This window comes from Triturus cristatus, chromosome 4_1 (assembly GCF_964204655.1).
Source record: "Triturus cristatus chromosome 4_1, aTriCri1.1, whole genome shotgun sequence".
Classification (NCBI taxonomy): domain Eukaryota; kingdom Metazoa; phylum Chordata; class Amphibia; order Caudata; family Salamandridae; genus Triturus; species Triturus cristatus.
In genome coordinates, this window is record NC_140585.1 from 124,065,004 (window position 1) to 124,084,415 (window position 19,412).

The following is a 19,412-nucleotide window of genomic DNA, read 5'->3' on the forward strand; positions in this document are numbered from 1 at the left end:
TATGCAATCTCAAAATGAAAATTTCACACCTTCCATTTTCATTTCGTCTTATTTTACTTGACATTCTTTCCTCTGAAGGATGTATAAAAGTGAAGTTCCTTGCAAAACAAGAGCAGAGGAATATCCAGAAACAGTTTTCCTTAATAAAAAATGATGAGTCTGCATCCCATATTTAAGTGGGAGCCCGGCTAGCTCAGTCGGTAGAGCATGAGACTCTTAATCTCAGGGTCGTGGGTTCGAGCCCCACGTTGGGCGAAAAAGAGTATTTTTTGCTGGATGATTGCATTGGCTCTCATAATATGGTGATTAATCTTGCATTAGACATGCACTAACTCCTAAAAATTGTATCTCCCTTGGTTACTCATTCATGAGAAATGTATCTCCAAGATTATGTAGGGCCTGAGTCTAGGTTAACATACAGTGATATCACTCCTATTCAAGTACTAAACATGCCAACCTGAAGTGTAAAACATCCCCTAGGTGTAGTTAAGGCATCAGTTAGGAGTGAACTGAACACTCATGTTATGGGCCATTAGACTTAAAATAAAGTGTGGACAGCAGTAACGTTACTTTTGAAATGTGATGCTGAGTGAGCACACAAGGGAATTAGCTCAAATGCTAGAGCGCTCGCTTAGCATGCGAGCGGTAGCGGGATCGATGCCCGCATTCTCCATTCTAAAATTTGCATACATATTACTTTTTAACTTGTAATTGCCATGGTTGTTGCAGAGTAAGAACAGAAAAGTCACAGATGGCTTTCAAATTTGGTGTCATTATAACAACTAAAGTGGTTTAATCAAAAGTGTTTAGGTATTCTATAGCACGTGAGAGGAATTTGATTTCTTATGCAATCTCAAAATGAAAATTTCACACCTTCCATTTTCATTTCGTCTTATTTTACTTGACATTCTTTCCTCTGAAGGATGTATAAAAGTGAAGTTCCTTGCAAAACAAGAGCAGAGGAATATCCAGAAACGGTTTTCCTTAATAAAAAATGATGAGTCTGCATACCATATTTAAGTGGGAGCCCGGCTAGCTCAGTCGGTAGAGCTATGAGACTCTTAATCTCAGGGTCGTGGGTTCGAGCCCCACGTTGGGCGAAAACGAGTATTTTTTGCTGGATGATTGCATTGGCTCTCATAATATGGTGATTAATCTTGCATTAGACATGCACTAACTCCTAAAAATTGTATCTCCCTTGGTTACTCATTCATGAGAAATGTATCTCCAAGATTAGGTAGGGCCTGAGTCTAGGTTAACATACAGTGATATCACTCCTATTCAAGTACTAAACATGCCAACCTGAAGTGTAAAACATCCCCTAGGTGTAGTTAAGGCATCAGTTAGGAGTGAACTGAACACTCATGTTATGGGCAATTAGACTTAAAATAAAGTGTGGACAGCAGTAACGTTACTTTTGAAATGTGATGCTGAGTGAGCACACAGGGGAATTAGCTCAAATGGTAGAGCGCTCGCTTAGCATGCAAGAGGTAGCGGGATCGATGCCCGCATTCTCCATTCTAAAATTTGCATACATTTTACTTTTTAACTTGTAATTGCCATGGTTGTTGCAGAGTAAGAACAGAAAAGTCACAGATGGCTTTCAAATTTGGTGTCATTATAACAACTAAAGGGGTTTAATCAAAAGTGTTTAGGTATTCTATAGCACGTGAGAGGAATTTGATTTCTTATGCAATCTCAAAATGAAAATTTCACACCTTCCATTTTCATTTCGTCTTATTTTACTTGACATTCTTTCCTCTGAAGGATGTATAAAAGTGAAGTTCCTTGCAAAACAAGAGCAGAGGAATATCCAGAAACAGTTTTCCTTAATAAAAAATGATGAGTCTGCATACCATATTTAAGTGGGAGCCCGGCTAGCTCAGTCGGTAGAGCATGAGACTCTTAATCTCAGGGTCGTGGGTTCGAGCCCCACGTTGGGCGAAAACGAGTATTTTTTGCTGGATGATAGCATTGGCTCTCATAATATGGTGATTAATCTTGCACGAGACATGCACTAACTCCTAAAAATTGTATCTCCCTTGGTTACTCATTCATGAGAAATGTATCTCCAAGATTAGGTAGGGCCTGAGTCTAGGTTAACATACAGTGATATCACTCCTATTCAAGTACTAAACATGCCAACCTGAAGTGTAAAACATCCCCTAGGTGTAGTTAAGGCATCAGTTAGGAGTGAACTGAACACTCATGTTATGGGCAATTAGACTTAAAATAAAGTGTGGACAGCAGTAACGTTACTTTTGAAATGTGATGCTGAGTGAGCACACAGGGGAATTAGCTCAAATGGTAGAGCGCTCGCTTAGCATGCGAGAGGTAGCGGGATCGATGCCCGCATTCTCCATTCTAAAATTTGCATACATTTTACTTTTTAACTTGTAATTGCCATGGTTGTTGCAGAGTAAGAACAGAAAAGTCACAGATGGCTTTCAAATTTGGTGTCATTATAACAACTAAAGTGGTTTAATCAAAAGTGTTTAGGTATTCTATAGCACGTGAGAGGAATTTGATTTCTTATGCAATCTCAAAATGAAAATTTCACACCTTCCATTTTCATTTCGTCTTATTTTACTTGACATTCTTTCCTCTGAAGGATGTATAAAAGTGAAGTTCCTTGCAAAACAAGAGCAGAGGAATATCCAGAAACAGTTTTCCTTAATAAAAAATGATGAGTCTGCATACCATATTTAAGTGGGAGCCCGGCTAGCTCAGTCGGTAGAGCATGAGACTCTTAATCTCAGGGTCGTGGGTTCGAGCCCCACGTTGGGCGAAAACGAGTATTTTTTGCTGGATGATTGCATTGGCTCTCATAATATGGTGATTAATCTTGCATTAGACATGCACTAACTCCTAAAAATTGTATCTCCCTTGGTTACTCATTCATGAGAAATGTATCTCCAAGATTAGGTGGGGCCTGAGTCTAGGTTAACATACAGTGATATCACTCCTATTCAAGTACTAAACATGCCAACCTGAAGTGTAAAACATCCCCTAGGTGTAGTTAAGGCATCAGTTAGGAGTGAACTGAACACTCATGTTATGGGCAATTAGACTTAAAATAAAGTGTGGACAGCAGTAACGTTACTTTTGAAATGTGATGCTGAGTGAGCACACAGGGGAATTAGCTCAAATGGTAGAGTGCTCGCTTAGCATGCGAGAGGTAGCGGGATCGATGCCCGCATTCTCCATTCTAAAATTTGCATACATTTTACTTTTTAACTTGTAATTGCCATGGTTGTTGCAGAGTAAGAACAGAAAAGTCACAGATGGCTTTCAAATTTGGTGTCATTATAACAACTAAAGTGGTTTAATCAAAAGTGTTTAGGTATTCTATAGCACGTGAGAGGAATTTGATTTCTTATGCAATCTCAAAATGAAAATTTCACACCTTCCATTTTCATTTCGTCTTATTTTACTTGACATTCTTTCCTCTGAAGGATGTATAAAAGTGAAGTTCCTTGCAAAACAAGAGCAGAGGAATATCCAGAAACAGTTTTCCTTAATAAAAAATGATGAGTCTGCATCCCATATTTAAGTGGGAGCCCGGCTAGCTCAGTCGGTAGAGCATGAGACTCTTAATCTCAGGGTCGTGGGTTCGAGCCCCACGTTGGGCGAAAACGAGTATTTTTTGCTGGATGATTGCATTGGCTCTCATAATATGGTGATTAATCTTGCATTAGACATGCACTAACTCCTAAAAATTGTATCTCCCTTGGTTACTCATTCATGAGAAATGTATCTCCAAGATTAGGTAGGGCCTGAGTCTAGGTTAACATACAGTGATATCACTCCTATTCAAGTACTAAACATGCCAACCTGAAGTGTAAAACATCCCCTAGGTGTAGTTAAGGCATCAGTTAGGAGTGAACTGAACACTCATGTTATGGGCCATTAGACTTAAAATAAAGTGTGGACAGCAGTAACGTTACTTTTGAAATGTGATGCTGAGTGAGCACACAGGGGAATTAGCTCAAATGGTAGAGCGCTCGCTTAGCATGCAAGAGGTAGCGGGATCGATGCCCGCATTCTCCATTCTAAAATTTGCATACATATTACTTTTTAACTTGTAATTGCCATGGTTGTTGCAGAGTAAGAACAGAAAAGTCACAGATGGCTTTCAAATTTGGTGTCATTATAACAACTAAAGTGGTTTAATCAAAAGTGTTTAGGTATTCTATAGCACGTGAGAGGAATTTGATTTCTTATGCAATCTCAAAATGAAAATTTCACACCTTCCATTTTCATTTCGTCTTATTTTACTTGACATTCTTTCCTCTGAAGGATGTATAAAAGTGAAGTTCCTTGCAAAACAAGAGCAGAGGAATATCCAGAAACGGTTTTCCTTAATAAAAAATGATGAGTCTGCATACCATATTTAAGTGGGAGCCCGGCTAGCTCAGTCGGTAGAGCTATGAGACTCTTAATCTCAGGGTCGTGGGTTCGAGCCCCACGTTGGGCGAAAACGAGTATTTTTTGCTGGATGATTGCATTGGCTCTCATAATATGGTGATTAATCTTGCATTAGACATGCACTAACTCCTAAAAATTGTATCTCCCTTGGTTACTCATTCATGAGAAATGTATCTCCAAGATTAGGTGGGGCCTGAGTCTAGGTTAACATACAGTGATATCACTCCTATTCAAGTACTAAACATGCCAACCTGAAGTGTAAAACATCCCCTAGGTGTAGTTAAGGCATCAGTTAGGAGTGAACTGAACACTCATGTTATGGGCAATTAGACTTAAAATAAAGTGTGGACAGCAGTAACGTTACTTTTGAAATGTGATGCTGAGTGAGCACACAGGGGAATTAGCTCAAATGGTAGAGCGCTCGCTTAGCATGCGACAGGTAGCGGGATCGATGCCCGCATTCTCCATTCTAAAACTTGCATATATTTTACTTTTTAACTTGTAATTGCCATGGTTGTTGCAGAGTAAGAACAGAAAAGTCACAGATGGCTTTCAAATTTGGTGTCATTATAACAACTAAAGTGGTTTAATCAAAAGTGTTTAGGTATTCTATAGCACGTGAGAGGAATTTGATTTCTTATGCAATCTCAAAATGAAAATTTCACACCTTCCATTTTCATTTCGTCTTATTTTACTTGACATTCTTTCCTCTGAAGGATGTATAAAAGTGAAGTTCCTTGCAAAACAAGAGCAGAGGAATATCCAGAAACAGTTTTCCTTAATAAAAAATGATGAGTCTGCATACCATATTTAAGTGGGAGCCCGGCTAGGTCAGTCGGTAGAGCTATGAGACTCTTAATCTCAGGGTCGTGGGTTCGAGCCCCACGTTGGGCGAAAACGAGTATTTTTTGCTGGATGATTGCATTGGCTCTCATAATATGGTGATTAATCTTGCATTAGACATGCACTAACTCCTAAAAATTGTATCTCCCTTGGTTACTCATTCATGAGAAATGTATCTCCAAGATTAGGTAGGGCCTGAGTCTAGGTTAACATACAGTGATATCACTCCTATTCAAGTACTAAACATGCCAACCTGAAGTGTAAAACATCCCCTAGGTGTAGTTAAGGCATCAGTTAGGAGTGAACTGAACACTCATGTTATGGGCAATTAGACTTAAAATAAAGTGTGGACAGCAGTAACGTTACTTTTGAAATGTGATGCTGAGTGAGCACACAGGGGAATTAGCTCAAATGGTAGAGCGCTCGCTTAGCATGCGAGAGGTAGCGGGATCGATGCCCGCATTCTCCATTCTAAAATTTGCATACATTTTACTTTTTAACTTGTAATTGCCATGGTTGTTGCAGAGTAAGAACAGAAAAGTCACAGATGGCTTTCAAATTTGGTGTCATTATAACAACTAAAGTGGTTTAATCAAAAGTGTTTAGGTATTCTATAGCACGTGAGAGGAATTTGATTTCTTATGCAATCTCAAAATGAAAATTTCACACCTTCCATTTTCATTTCGTCTTTTTTTACTTGACATTCTTTCCTCTGAAGGATGTATAAAAGTGAAGTTCCTTGCAAAACAAGAGCAGAGGAATATCCAGAAACGGTTTTCCTTAATAAAAAATGATGAGTCTGCATACCATATTTAAGTGGGAGCCCGGCTAGCTCAGTCGGTAGAGCTATGAGACTCTTAATCTCAGGGTCGTGGGTTCGAGCCCCACGTTGGGCGAAAACGAGTATTTTTTGCTGGATGATTGCATTGGCTCTCATAATATGGTGATTAATCTTGCATTAGACATGCACTAACTCCTAAAAATTGTATCTCCCTTGGTTACTCATTCATGAGAAATGTATCTCCAAGATTAGGTGGGGCCTGAGTCTAGGTTAACATACAGTGATATCACTCCTATTCAAGTACTAAACATGCCAACCTGAAGTGTAAAACATCCCCTAGGTGTAGTTAAGGCATCAGTTAGGAGTGAACTGAACACTCATGTTATGGGCAATTAGACTTAAAATAAAGTGTGGACAGCAGTAACGTTACTTTTGAAATGTGATGCTGAGTGAGCACACAGGGGAATTAGCTCAAATGGTAGAGCGCTCGCTTAGCATGCGACAGGTAGCGGGATCGATGCCCGCATTCTCCATTCTAAAATTTGCATACATTTTACTTTTTAACTTGTAATTGCCATGGTTGTTGCAGAGTAAGAACAGAAAAGTCACAGATGGCTTTCAAATTTGGTGTCATTATAACAACTAAAGTGGTTTAATCAAAAGTGTTTAGGTATTCTATAGCACGTGAGAGGAATTTGATTTCTTATGCAATCTCAAAATGAAAATTTCACACCTTCCATTTTCATTTCGTCTTATTTTACTTGAGATTCTTTCCTCTGAAGGATGTATAAAAGTGAAGTTCCTTGCAAAACAAGAGCAGAGGAATATCCAGAAACGGTTTTCCTTAATAAAAAATGATGAGTCTGCATACCATATTTAAGTGGGAGCCCGGCTAGCTCAGTCGGTAGAGCTATGAGACTCTTAATCTCAGGGTCGTGGGTTCGAGCCCCACGTTGGGCGAAAACGAGTATTTTTTGCTGGATGATTGCATTGGCTCTCATAATATGGTGATTAATCTTGCATTAGACATGCACTAACTCCTAAAAATTGTATCTCCCTTGGTTACTCATTCATGAGAAATGTATCTCCAAGATTAGGTGGGGCCTGAGTCTAGGTTAACATACAGTGATATCACTCCTATTCAAGTACTAAACATGCCAACCTGAAGTGTAAAACATCCCCTAGGTGTAGTTAAGGCATCAGTTAGGAGTGAACTGAACACTCATGTTATGGGCAATTAGACTTAAAATAAAGTGTGGACAGCAGTAACGTTACTTTTGAAATGTGATGCTGAGTGAGCACACAGGGGAATTAGCTCAAATGGTAGAGCGCTCGCTTAGCATGCGACAGGTAGCGGGATCGATGCCCGCATTCTCCATTCTAAAATTTGCATATATTTTACTTTTTAACTTGTAATTGCCATGGTTGTTGCAGAGTAAGAACAGAAAAGTCACAGATGGCTTTCAAGTTTGGTGTCATTATAACAACTAAAGTGGTTTAATCAAAAGTGTTTAGGTATTCTATAGCACGTGAGAGGAATTTGATTTCTTATGCAATCTCAAAATGAAAATTTCACACCTTCCATTTTCATTTCGTCTTATTTTACTTGACATTCTTTCCTCTGAAGGATGTATAAAAGTGAAGTTCCTTGCAAAACAAGAGCAGAGGAATATCCAGAAACAGTTTTCCTTAATAAAAAATGATGAGTCTGCATACCATATTTAAGTGGGAGCCCGGCTAGCTCAGTCGGTAGAGCTATGAGACTCTTAATCTCAGGGTCGTGGGTTCGAGCCCCACGTTGGGTGAAAACGAGTATTTTTTGCTGGATGATTGCATTGGCTCTCATAATATTGTGATTAATCTTGCATTAGACATGCACTAACTCCTAAAAATTGTATCTCCCTTGGTTACTCATTCATGAGAAATGTATCTCCAAGATTAGGTAGGGCCTGAGTCTAGGTTAACATACAGTGATATCACTCCTATTCAAGTACTAAACATGCCAACCTGAAGTGTAAAACATCCCCTAGGTGTAGTTAAGGCATCAGTTAGGAGTGAACTGAACACTCATGTTATGGGCAATTAGACTTAAAATAAAGTGTGGACAGCAGTAACGTTACTTTTGAAATGTGATGCTGAGTGAGCACACAGGGGAATTAGCTCAAATGGTAGAGCGCTCGCTTAGCATGCGAGAGGTAGCGGGATCGATGCCCGCATTCTCCATTCTAAAATTTGCATACATTTTACTTTTTAACTTGTAATTGCCATGGTTGTTGCAGAGTAAGAACAGAAAAGTCACAGATGGCTTTCAAATTTGGTGTCATTATAACAACTAAAGTGGTTTAATCAAAAGTGTTTAGGTATTCTATAGCACGTGAGAGGAATTTGATTTCTTATGCAATCTCAAAATGAAAATTTCACACCTTCGATTTTCATTTCGTCTTATTTTACTTGACATTCTTTCCTCTGAAGGATGTATAAAAGTGAAGTTCCTTGCAAAACAAGAGCAGAGGAATATCCAGAAACAGTTTTCCTTAATAAAAAATGATGAGTCTGCATACCATATTTAAGTGGGAGCCCGGCTAGCTCAGTCGGTAGAGCATGAGACTCTTAATCTCAGGGTCGTGGGTTCGAGCCCCACGTTGGGCGAAAACGAGTATTTTTTGCTGGATGATTGCATTGGCTCTCATAATATGGTGATTAATCTTGCATTAGACATGCACTAACTCCTAAAAATTGTATCTCCCTTGGTTACTCATTCATGAGAAATGTATCTCCAAGATTAGGTGGGGCCTGAGTCTAGGTTAACATACAGTGATATCACTCCTATTCAAGTACTAAACATGCCAACCTGAAGTGTAAAACATCCCCTAGGTGTAGTTAAGGCATCAGTTAGGAGTGAACTGAACACTCATGTTATGGGCAATTAGACTTAAAATAAAGTGTGGACAGCAGTAACGTTACTTTTGAAATGTGATGCTGAGTGAGCACACAGGGGAATTAGCTCAAATGGTAGAGCGCTCGCTTAGCATGCGAGAGGTAGCGGGATCGATGCCCGCATTCTCCATTCTAAAATTTGCATACATTTTACTTTTTAACTTGTAATTGCCATGGTTGTTGCAGAGTAAGAACAGAAAAGTCACAGATGGCTTTCAAATTTGGTGTCATTATAACAACTAAAGTGGTTTAATCAAAAGTGTTTAGGTATTCTATAGCACGTGAGAGGAATTTGATTTCTTATGCAATCTCAAAATGAAAATTTCACACCTTCCATTTTCATTTCGTCTTATTTTACTTGACATTCTTTCCTCTGAAGGATGTATAAAAGTGAAGTTCCTTGCAAAACAAGAGCAGAGGAATATCCAGAAACAGTTTTCCTTAATAAAAAATGATGAGTCTGCATCCCATATTTAAGTGGGAGCCCGGCTAGCTCAGTCGGTAGAGCATGAGACTCTTAATCTCAGGGTCGTGGGTTCGAGCCCCACGTTGGGCGAAAAAGAGTATTTTTTGCTGGATGATTGCATTGGCTCTCATAATATGGTGATTAATCTTGCATTAGACATGCACTAACTCCTAAAAATTGTATCTCCCTTGGTTACTCATTCATGAGAAATGTATCTCCAAGATTAGGTAGGGCCTGAGTCTAGGTTAACATACAGTGATATCACTCCTATTCAAGTACTAAACATGCCAACCTGAAGTGTAAAACATCCCCTAGGTGTAGTTAAGGCATCAGTTAGGAGTGAACTGAACACTCATGTTATGGGCCATTAGACTTAAAATAAAGTGTGGACAGCAGTAACGTTACTTTTGAAATGTGATGCTGAGTGAGCACACAAGGGAATTAGCTCAAATGCTAGAGCGCTCGCTTAGCATGCGAGCGGTAGCGGGATCGATGCCCGCATTCTCCATTCTAAAATTTGCATACATATTACTTTTTAACTTGTAATTGCCATGGTTGTTGCAGAGTAAGAACAGAAAAGTCACAGATGGCTTTCAAATTTGGTGTCATTATAACAACTAAAGTGGTTTAATCAAAAGTGTTTAGGTATTCTATAGCACGTGAGAGGAATTTGATTTCTTATGCAATCTCAAAATGAAAATTTCACACCTTCCATTTTCATTTCGTCTTATTTTACTTGACATTCTTTCCTCTGAAGGATGTATAAAAGTGAAGTTCCTTGCAAAACAAGAGCAGAGGAATATCCAGAAACGGTTTTCCTTAATAAAAAATGATGAGTCTGCATACCATATTTAAGTGGGAGCCCGGCTAGCTCAGTCGGTAGAGCTATGAGACTCTTAATCTCAGGGTCGTGGGTTCGAGCCCCACGTTGGGCGAAAACGAGTATTTTTTGCTGGATGATTGCATTGGCTCTCATAATATGGTGATTAATCTTGCATTAGACATGCACTAACTCCTAAAAATTGTATCTCCCTTGGTTACTCATTCATGAGAAATGTATCTCCAAGATTAGGTGGGGCCTGAGTCTAGGTTAACATACAGTGATATCACTCCTATTCAAGTACTAAACATGCCAACCTGAAGTGTAAAACATCCCCTAGGTGTAGTTAAGGCATCAGTTAGGAGTGAACTGAACACTCATGTTATGGGCAATTAGACTTAAAATAAAGTGTGGACAGCAGTAACGTTACTTTTGAAATGTGATGCTGAGTGAGCACACAGGGGAATTAGCTCAAATGGTAGAGCGCTCGCTTAGCATGCGAGAGGTAGCGGGATCGATGCCCGCATTCTCCATTCTAAAATTTGCATACATTTTACTTTTTAACTTGTAATTGCCATGGTTGTTGCAGAGTAAGAACAGAAAAGTCACAGATGGCTTTCAAATTTGGTGTCATTATAACAACTAAAGTGGTTTAATCAAAAGTGTTTAGGTATTCTATAGCACGTGAGAGGAATTTGATTTCTTATGCAATCTCAAAATGAAAATTTCACACCTTCCATTTTCATTTCGTCTTATTTTACTTGACATTCTTTCCTCTGAAGGATGTATAAAAGTGAAGTTCCTTGCAAAACAAGAGCAGAGGAATATCCAGAAACGGTTTTCCTTAATAAAAAATGATGAGTCTGCATACCATATTTAAGTGGGAGCCCGGCTAGCTCAGTCGGTAGAGCTATGAGACTCTTAATCTCAGGGTCGTGGGTTCGAGCCCCACGTTGGGCGAAAACGAGTATTTTTTGCTGGATGATTGCATTGGCTCTCATAATATGGTGATTAATCTTGCATTAGACATGCACTAACTCCTAAAAATTGTATCTCCCTTGGTTACTCATTCATGAGAAATGTATCTCCAAGATTAGGTGGGGCCTGAGTCTAGGTTAACATACAGTGATATCACTCCTATTCAAGTACTAAACATGCCAACCTGAAGTGTAAAACATCCCCTAGGTGTAGTTAAGGCATCAGTTAGGAGTGAACTGAACACTCATGTTATGGGCAATTAGACTTAAAATAAAGTGTGGACAGCAGTAACGTTACTTTTGAAATGTGATGCTGAGTGAGCACACAGGGGAATTAGCTCAAATGGTAGAGCGCTCGCTTAGCATGCGACAGGTAGCGGGATCGATGCCCGCATTCTCCATTCTAAAATTTGCATACATTTTACTTTTTAACTTGTAATTGCCATGGTTGTTGCAGAGTAAGAACAGAAAAGTCACAGATGGCTTTCAAATTTGGTGTCATTATAACAACTAAAGTGGTTTAATCAAAAGTGTTTAGGTATTCTATAGCACGTGAGAGGAATTTGATTTCTTATGCAATCTCAAAATGAAAATTTCACACCTTCCATTTTCATTTCGTCTTATTTTACTTGACATTCTTTCCTCTGAAGGATGTATAAAAGTGAAGTTCCTTGCAAAACAAGAGCAGAGGAATATCCAGAAACGGTTTTCCTTAATAAAAAATGATGAGTCTGCATACCATATTTAAGTGGGAGCCCGGCTAGCTCAGTCGGTAGAGCTATGAGACTCTTAATCTCAGGGTCGTGGGTTCGAGCCCCACGTTGGGCGAAAACGAGTATTTTTTGCTGGATGATTGCATTGGCTCTCATAATATGGTGATTAATCTTGCATTAGACATGCACTAACTCCTAAAAATTGTATCTCCCTTGGTTACTCATTCATGAGAAATGTATCTCCAAGATTAGGTGGGGCCTGAGTCTAGGTTAACATACAGTGATATCACTCCTATTCAAGTACTAAACATGCCAACCTGAAGTGTAAAACATCCCCTAGGTGTAGTTAAGGCATCAGTTAGGAGTGAACTGAACACTCATGTTATGGGCAATTAGACTTAAAATAAAGTGTGGACAGCAGTAACGTTACTTTTGAAATGTGATGCTGAGTGAGCACACAGGGGAATTAGCTCAAATGGTAGAGCGCTCGCTTAGCATGCGACAGGTAGCGGGATCGATGCCCGCATTCTCCATTCTAAAATTTGCATATATTTTACTTTTTAACTTGTAATTGCCATGGTTGTTGCAGAGTAAGAACAGAAAAGTCACAGATGGCTTTCAAGTTTGGTGTCATTATAACAACTAAAGTGGTTTAATCAAAAGTGTTTAGGTATTCTATAGCACGTGAGAGGAATTTGATTTCTTATGCAATCTCAAAATGAAAATTTCACACCTTCCATTTTCATTTCGTCTTATTTTACTTGACATTCTTTCCTCTGAAGGATGTATAAAAGTGAAGTTCCTTGCAAAACAAGAGCAGAGGAATATCCAGAAACAGTTTTCCTTAATAAAAAATGATGAGTCTGCATACCATATTTAAGTGGGAGCCCGGCTAGCTCAGTCGGTAGAGCTATGAGACTCTTAATCTCAGGGTCGTGGGTTCGAGCCCCACGTTGGGTGAAAACGAGTATTTTTTGCTGGATGATTGCATTGGCTCTCATAATATGGTGATTAATCTTGCATTAGACATGCACTAACTCCTAAAAATTGTATCTCCCTTGGTTACTCATTCATGAGAAATGTATCTCCAAGATTAGGTAGGGCCTGAGTCTAGGTTAACATACAGTGATATCACTCCTATTCAAGTACTAAACATGCCAACCTGAAGTGTAAAACATCCCCTAGGTGTAGTTAAGGCATCAGTTAGGAGTGAACTGAACACTCATGTTATGGGCAATTAGACTTAAAATAAAGTGTGGACAGCAGTAACGTTACTTTTGAAATGTGATGCTGAGTGAGCACACAGGGGAATTAGCTCAAATGGTAGAGCGCTCGCTTAGCATGCGAGAGGTAGCGGGATCGATGCCCGCATTCTCCATTCTAAAATTTGCATACATTTTACTTTTTAACTTGTAATTGCCATGGTTGTTGCAGAGTAAGAACAGAAAAGTCACAGATGGCTTTCAAATTTGGTGTCATTATAACAACTAAAGTGGTTTAATCAAAAGTGTTTAGGTATTCTATAGCACGTGAGAGGAATTTGATTTCTTATGCAATCTCAAAATGAAAATTTCACACCTTCGATTTTCATTTCGTCTTATTTTACTTGACATTCTTTCCTCTGAAGGATGTATAAAAGTGAAGTTCCTTGCAAAACAAGAGCAGAGGAATATCCAGAAACAGTTTTCCTTAATAAAAAATGATGAGTCTGCATACCATATTTAAGTGGGAGCCCGGCTAGCTCAGTCGGTAGAGCATGAGACTCTTAATCTCAGGGTCGTGGGTTCGAGCCCCACGTTGGGCGAAAACGAGTATTTTTTGCTGGATGATTGCATTGGCTCTCATAATATGGTGATTAATCTTGCATTAGACATGCACTAACTCCTAAAAATTGTATCTCCCTTGGTTACTCATTCATGAGAAATGTATCTCCAAGATTAGGTGGGGCCTGAGTCTAGGTTAACATACAGTGATATCACTCCTATTCAAGTACTAAACATGCCAACCTGAAGTGTAAAACATCCCCTAGGTGTAGTTAAGGCATCAGTTAGGAGTGAACTGAACACTCATGTTATGGGCAATTAGACTTAAAATAAAGTGTGGACAGCAGTAACGTTACTTTTGAAATGTGATGCTGAGTGAGCACACAGGGGAATTAGCTCAAATGGTAGAGCGCTCGCTTAGCATGCGAGAGGTAGCGGGATCGATGCCCGCATTCTCCATTCTAAAATTTGCATACATTTTACTTTTTAACTTGTAATTGCCATGGTTGTTGCAGAGTAAGAACAGAAAAGTCACAGATGGCTTTCAAATTTGGTGTCATTATAACAACTAAAGTGGTTTAATCAAAAGTGTTTAGGTATTCTATAGCACGTGAGAGGAATTTGATTTCTTATGCAATCTCAAAATGAAAATTTCACACCTTCCATTTTCATTTCGTCTTATTTTACTTGACATTCTTTCCTCTGAAGGATGTATAAAAGTGAAGTTCCTTGCAAAACAAGAGCAGAGGAATATCCAGAAACAGTTTTCCTTAATAAAAAATGATGAGTCTGCATCCCATATTTAAGTGGGAGCCCGGCTAGCTCAGTCGGTAGAGCATGAGACTCTTAATCTCAGGGTCGTGGGTTCGAGCCCCACGTTGGGCGAAAAAGAGTATTTTTTGCTGGATGATTGCATTGGCTCTCATAATATGGTGATTAATCTTGCATTAGACATGCACTAACTCCTAAAAATTGTATCTCCCTTGGTTACTCATTCATGAGAAATGTATCTCCAAGATTAGGTAGGGCCTGAGTCTAGGTTAACATACAGTGATATCACTCCTATTCAAGTACTAAACATGCCAACCTGAAGTGTAAAACATCCCCTAGGTGTAGTTAAGGCATCAGTTAGGAGTGAACTGAACACTCATGTTATGGGCCATTAGACTTAAAATAAAGTGTGGACAGCAGTAACGTTACTTTTGAAATGTGATGCTGAGTGAGCACACAAGTGAATTAGCTCAAATGCTAGAGCGCTCGCTTAGCATGCGAGCGGTAGCGGGATCGATGCCCGCATTCTCCATTCTAAAATTTGCATACATATTACTTTTTAACTTGTAATTGCCATGGTTGTTGCAGAGTAAGAACAGAAAAGTCACAGATGGCTTTCAAATTTGGTGTCATTATAACAACTAAAGTGGTTTAATCAAAAGTGTTTAGGTATTCTATAGCACGTGAGAGGAATTTGATTTCTTATGCAATCTCAAAATGAAAATTTCACACCTTCCATTTTCATTTCGTCTTATTTTACTTGACATTCTTTCCTCTGAAGGATGTATAAAAGTGAAGTTCCTTGCAAAACAAGAGCAGAGGAATATCCAGAAACGGTTTTCCTTAATAAAAAATGATGAGTCTGCATACCATATTTAAGTGGGAGCCCGGCTAGCTCAGTCGGTAGAGCTATGAGACTCTTAATCTCAGGGTCGTGGGTTCGAGCCCCACGTTGGGCGAAAACGAGTATTTTTTGCTGGATGATTGCATTGGCTCTCATAATATGGTGATTAATCTTGCATTAGACATGCACTAACTCCTAAAAATTGTATCTCCCTTGGTTACTCATTCATGAGAAATGTATCTCCAAGATTAGGTAGGGCCTGAGTCTAGGTTAACATACAGTGATATCACTCCTATTCAAGTACTAAACATGCCAACCTGAAGTGTAAAACATCCCCTAGGTGTAGTTAAGGCATCAGTTAGGAGTGAACTGAACACTCATGTTATGGGCAATTAGACTTAAAATAAAGTGTGGACAGCAGTAACGTTACTTTTGAAATGTGATGCTGAGTGAGCACACAGGGGAATTAGCTCAAATGGTAGAGTGCTCGCTTAGCATGCGAGAGGTAGCGGGATCGATGCCCGCATTCTCCATTCTAAAATTTGCATACATTTTACTTTTTAACTTGTAATTGCCATGGTTGTTGCAGAGTAAGAACAGAAAAGTCACAGATGGCTTTCAAATTTGGTGTCATTATAACAACTTAAGTGGTTTAATCAAAAGTGTTTAGGTATTCTATAGCACGTGAGAGGAATTTGATTTCTTATGCAATCTCAAAATGAAAATTTCACACCTTCCATTTTCATTTCGTCTTATTTTACTTGACATTCTTTCCTCTGAAGGATGTATAAAAGTGAAGTTCCTTGCAAAACAAGAGCAGAGGAATATCCAGAAACAGTTTTCCTTAATAAAAAATGATGAGTCTGCATACCATATTTAAGTGGGAGCCCGGCTAGCTCAGTCGGTAGAGCATGAGACTCTTAATCTCAGGGTCGTGGGTTCGAGCCCCACGTTGGGCGAAAACGAGTATTTTTTGCTGGATGATAGCATTGGCTCTCATAATATGGTGATTAATCTTGCATTAGACATGCACTAACTCCTAAAAATTGTATCTCCCTTGGTTACTCATTCATGAGAAATGTATCTCCAAGATTAGGTAGGGCCTGAGTCTAGGTTAACATACAGTGATATCACTCCTATTCAAGTACTAAACATGCCAACCTGAAGTGTAAAACATCCCCTAGGTGTAGTTAAGGCATCAGTTAGGAGTGAACTGAACACTCATGTTATGGGCAATTAGACTTAAAATAAAGTGTGGACAGCAGTAACGTTACTTTTGAAATGTGATGCTGAGTGAGCACACAGGGGAATTAGCTCAAATGGTAGAGTGCTCGCTTAGCATGCGAGAGGTAGCGGGATCGATGCCCGCATTCTCCATTCTAAAATTTGCATACATTTTACTTTTTAACTTGTAATTGCCATGGTTGTTGCAGAGTAAGAACAGAAAAGTCACAGATGGCTTTCAAATTTGGTGTCATTATAACAACTAAAGTGGTTTAATCAAAAGTGTTTAGGTATTCTATAGCACGTGAGAGGAATTTGATTTCTTATGCAATCTCAAAATGAACATTTCACACCTTCCATTTTCATTTCGTCTTATTTTACTTGACATTCTTTCCTCTGAAGGATGTATAAAAGTGAAGTTCCTTGCAAAACAAGAGCAGAGGAATATCCAGAAACGGTTTTCCTTAATAAAAAATGATGAGTCTGCATACCGTATTTATTTGGGTCCCGGCTAGCTCAGTCGGTAGAGCTATGAGACTCTTAATCTCAGGGTCGTGGGTTCGAGCCCCACGTTGGGCGAAAACGAGTATTTTTTGCTGGATGATAGCATTGGCTCTCATAATATGGTGATTAATCTTGCATTAGACATGCACTAACTCCTAAAAATTGTATCTCCCTTGGTTACTCATTCATGAGAAATGTATCTCCAAGATTAGGTAGGGCCTGAGTCTAGGTTAACATACAGTGATATCACTCCTATTCAAGTACTAAACATGCCAACCTGAAGTGTAAAACATCCCCTAGGTGTAGTTAAGGCATCAGTTAGGAGTGAACTGAACACTCATGTTATGGGCAATTAGACTTAAAATAAAGTGTGGACAGCAGTAACGTTACTTTTGAAATGTGATGCTGAGTGAGCACACAGGGGAATTAGCTCAAATGGTAGAGCGCTCGCTTAGCATGCGAGAGGTAGCGGGATCGATGCCCGCATTCTCCATTCTAAAATTTGCATACATTTTACTTTTTAACTTGTAATTGCCATGGTTGTTGCAGAGTAAGAACAGAAAAGTCACAGATGGCTTTCAAATTTGGTGTCATTATAACAACTAAAGTGGTTTAATCAAAAGTGTTTAGGTATTCTATAGCACGTGAGAGGAATTTGATTTCTTATGCAATCTCAAAATGAAAATTTCACACCTTCCATTTTCATTTCGTCTTATTTTACTTGACATTCTTTCCTCTGAAGGATGTATAAAAGTGAAGTTCCTTGCAAAACAAGAGCAGAGGAATATCCAGAAACAGTTTTCCTTAATAAAAAATGATGAGTCTGCATACCATATTTAAGTGGGAGCCCGGCTAGCTCAGTCGGTAGAGCATGAGACTCTTAATCTCAGGGTCGTGGGTTCGAGCCCCACGTTGGGCGAAAACGAGTATTTTTTGCTGGATGATAGCATTGGCTCTCATAATATGGTGATTAATCTTGCATTAGACATGCACTAACTCCTAAAAATTGTATCTCCCTTGGTTACTCATTCATGAGAAATGTATCTCCAAGATTAGGTAGGGCCTGAGTCTAGGTTAACATACAGTGATATCACTCCTATTCAAGTACTAAACATGCCAACCTGAAGTGTAAAACATCCCCTAGGTGTAGTTAAGGCATCAGTTAGGAGTGAACTGAACACTCATGTTATGGGCAATTAGACTTAAAATAAAGTGTGGACAGCAGTAACGTTACTTTTGAAATGTGATGCTGAGTGAGCACACAGGGGAATTAGCTCAAATGGTAGAGCGCTCGCTTAGCATGCGAGAGGTAGCGGGATCGATGCCCGCATTCTCCATTCTAAAATTTGCATACATTTTACTTTTTAACTTGTAATTGCCATGGTTGTTGCAGAGTAAGAACAGAAAAGTCACAGATGGCTTTCAAATTTGGTGTCATTATAACAACTAAAGTGGTTTAATCAAAAGTGTTTAGGTATTCTATAGCACGTGAGAGGAATTTGATTTCTTATGCAATCTCAAAATGAAAATTTCACACCTTCCATTTTCATTTCGTCTTATTTTACTTGACATTCTTTCCTCTGAAGGATGTATAAAAGTGAAGTTCCTTGCAAAACAAGAGCAGAGGAATATCCAGAAACAGTTTTCCTTAATAAAAAATGATGAGTCTGCATACCATATTTAAGTGGGAGCCCGGCTAGCTCAGTCGGTAGAGCTATGAGACTCTTAATCTCAGGGTCGTGGGTTCGAGCCCCACGTTGGGCGAAAACGAGTATTTTTTGCTGGATGATTGCATTGGCTCTCATAATATGGTGATTAATCTTGCATTAGACATGCACTAACTCCTAAAAATTGTATCTCCCTTGGTTACTCATTCATGAGAAATGTATCTCCAAGATTAGGTAGGGCCTGAGTCTAGGTTAACATACAGTGATATCACTCCTATTCAAGTACTAAACATGCCAACCTGAAGTGTAAAACATCCCCTAGGTGTAGTTAAGGCATCAGTTAGGAGTGAACTGAACACTCATGTTATGGGCAATTAGACTTAAAATAAAGTGTGGACAGCAGTAACGTTACTTTTGAAATGTGATGCTGAGTGAGCACACAGGGGAATTAGCTCAAATGGTAGAGCGCTCGCTTAACATGCGAGAGGTAGCGGGATCGATGCCCGCATTCTCCATTCTAAAATGTGCATACATTTTACTTTTTAACTTGTAATTGCCATGGTTGTTGCAGAGTAAGAACAGAAAAGTCACAGATGGCTTTCAAATTTGGTGTCATTATAACAACTAAAGTGGTTTAATCAAAAGTGTTTAGGTATTCTATAGCACGTGAGAGG

At 39.1% G+C, this 19,412-nt stretch overlaps 19 non-coding genes across 19 annotated transcripts; all 19 read left to right on the forward strand.

Moving 5' to 3' along the window:
• Positions 1-182: 182 nt before the first annotated feature.
• Positions 183-255, forward strand: TRNAK-CUU (transfer RNA lysine (anticodon CUU)). Its single transcript has one exon. It is a non-coding gene; the product is annotated as a tRNA-Lys (tRNA).
• Positions 256-1,871: 1,616 nt separating this feature from the next.
• TRNAK-CUU (transfer RNA lysine (anticodon CUU)) lies at positions 1,872-1,944 on the forward strand. Its single transcript has one exon. It is a non-coding gene; the product is annotated as a tRNA-Lys (tRNA).
• A 345-nt stretch (positions 1,945-2,289) lies between these two features.
• Positions 2,290-2,362, forward strand: TRNAA-AGC (transfer RNA alanine (anticodon AGC)). Its single transcript has one exon. It is a non-coding gene; the product is annotated as a tRNA-Ala (tRNA).
• A 353-nt stretch (positions 2,363-2,715) lies between these two features.
• TRNAK-CUU (transfer RNA lysine (anticodon CUU)) lies at positions 2,716-2,788 on the forward strand. The gene has a single exon. It is a non-coding gene; the product is annotated as a tRNA-Lys (tRNA).
• A 771-nt stretch (positions 2,789-3,559) lies between these two features.
• TRNAK-CUU (transfer RNA lysine (anticodon CUU)) lies at positions 3,560-3,632 on the forward strand. The gene has a single exon. It is a non-coding gene; the product is annotated as a tRNA-Lys (tRNA).
• A 2,035-nt stretch (positions 3,633-5,667) lies between these two features.
• TRNAA-AGC (transfer RNA alanine (anticodon AGC)) lies at positions 5,668-5,740 on the forward strand. Its single transcript has one exon. It is a non-coding gene; the product is annotated as a tRNA-Ala (tRNA).
• Positions 5,741-8,202: 2,462 nt separating this feature from the next.
• On the forward strand, positions 8,203-8,275 carry TRNAA-AGC (transfer RNA alanine (anticodon AGC)). Its single transcript has one exon. It is a non-coding gene; the product is annotated as a tRNA-Ala (tRNA).
• Positions 8,276-8,628: 353 nt separating this feature from the next.
• Positions 8,629-8,701, forward strand: TRNAK-CUU (transfer RNA lysine (anticodon CUU)). The gene has a single exon. It is a non-coding gene; the product is annotated as a tRNA-Lys (tRNA).
• A 345-nt stretch (positions 8,702-9,046) lies between these two features.
• Positions 9,047-9,119, forward strand: TRNAA-AGC (transfer RNA alanine (anticodon AGC)). Its single transcript has one exon. It is a non-coding gene; the product is annotated as a tRNA-Ala (tRNA).
• Positions 9,120-9,472: 353 nt separating this feature from the next.
• Positions 9,473-9,545, forward strand: TRNAK-CUU (transfer RNA lysine (anticodon CUU)). The gene has a single exon. It is a non-coding gene; the product is annotated as a tRNA-Lys (tRNA).
• A 1,190-nt stretch (positions 9,546-10,735) lies between these two features.
• Positions 10,736-10,808, forward strand: TRNAA-AGC (transfer RNA alanine (anticodon AGC)). Its single transcript has one exon. It is a non-coding gene; the product is annotated as a tRNA-Ala (tRNA).
• Positions 10,809-13,270: 2,462 nt separating this feature from the next.
• Positions 13,271-13,343, forward strand: TRNAA-AGC (transfer RNA alanine (anticodon AGC)). The gene has a single exon. It is a non-coding gene; the product is annotated as a tRNA-Ala (tRNA).
• Positions 13,344-13,696: 353 nt separating this feature from the next.
• TRNAK-CUU (transfer RNA lysine (anticodon CUU)) lies at positions 13,697-13,769 on the forward strand. Its single transcript has one exon. It is a non-coding gene; the product is annotated as a tRNA-Lys (tRNA).
• Positions 13,770-14,114: 345 nt separating this feature from the next.
• On the forward strand, positions 14,115-14,187 carry TRNAA-AGC (transfer RNA alanine (anticodon AGC)). Its single transcript has one exon. It is a non-coding gene; the product is annotated as a tRNA-Ala (tRNA).
• Positions 14,188-14,540: 353 nt separating this feature from the next.
• TRNAK-CUU (transfer RNA lysine (anticodon CUU)) lies at positions 14,541-14,613 on the forward strand. The gene has a single exon. It is a non-coding gene; the product is annotated as a tRNA-Lys (tRNA).
• Positions 14,614-16,229: 1,616 nt separating this feature from the next.
• On the forward strand, positions 16,230-16,302 carry TRNAK-CUU (transfer RNA lysine (anticodon CUU)). Its single transcript has one exon. It is a non-coding gene; the product is annotated as a tRNA-Lys (tRNA).
• Positions 16,303-17,491: 1,189 nt separating this feature from the next.
• On the forward strand, positions 17,492-17,564 carry TRNAA-AGC (transfer RNA alanine (anticodon AGC)). The gene has a single exon. It is a non-coding gene; the product is annotated as a tRNA-Ala (tRNA).
• Positions 17,565-17,917: 353 nt separating this feature from the next.
• On the forward strand, positions 17,918-17,990 carry TRNAK-CUU (transfer RNA lysine (anticodon CUU)). Its single transcript has one exon. It is a non-coding gene; the product is annotated as a tRNA-Lys (tRNA).
• Positions 17,991-18,335: 345 nt separating this feature from the next.
• Positions 18,336-18,408, forward strand: TRNAA-AGC (transfer RNA alanine (anticodon AGC)). Its single transcript has one exon. It is a non-coding gene; the product is annotated as a tRNA-Ala (tRNA).
• Positions 18,409-19,412: the final 1,004 nt, after the last annotated feature.